The sequence below is a fragment of the Penaeus monodon genome, chromosome 33, assembly GCF_015228065.2.
Source record: "Penaeus monodon isolate SGIC_2016 chromosome 33, NSTDA_Pmon_1, whole genome shotgun sequence".
Lineage (NCBI taxonomy): Eukaryota > Metazoa > Arthropoda > Malacostraca > Decapoda > Penaeidae > Penaeus > Penaeus monodon.
In genome coordinates, this window is record NC_051418.1 from 29,570,809 (window position 1) to 29,571,211 (window position 403).

Below are 403 nucleotides of genomic sequence, written 5' to 3' on the forward strand. Positions count from 1 at the left end.
GCGGAGAGACGCTGAGAGTCTTATCTCCATACAGATACGGTGTTATGGGATTTTCATTTGGCGAAGGGAGGGCAGGAGGGGGTAGTTGGGATATGAGGGGAGGGGAAGGAGGAGGGGGTGATTGGGGTGAAAATGAGGAGAGGATAATTTCGGGGGGAGGGCAGGAGAGGGGGTGTTGGGGTGTGAGGCAAGGGGAGGAGAAACGGAGGAGGAGGGGGGGCTGGTTGTGTTGAGGGGAGGAGGACGAAGGGGGTGTGGGGTAAAATGCAAGATAATTCGGGAGGCAAGAGAGGGGTTATTTGGGGGGAGATGGTGATTTCGAATGGGAGGAAGGGATTATTTCTTGGGAAGGGGAGGGGGAAGTGGATTGTTGTTGACGTGAGCTGTAGGCCTGGGCGGTCGA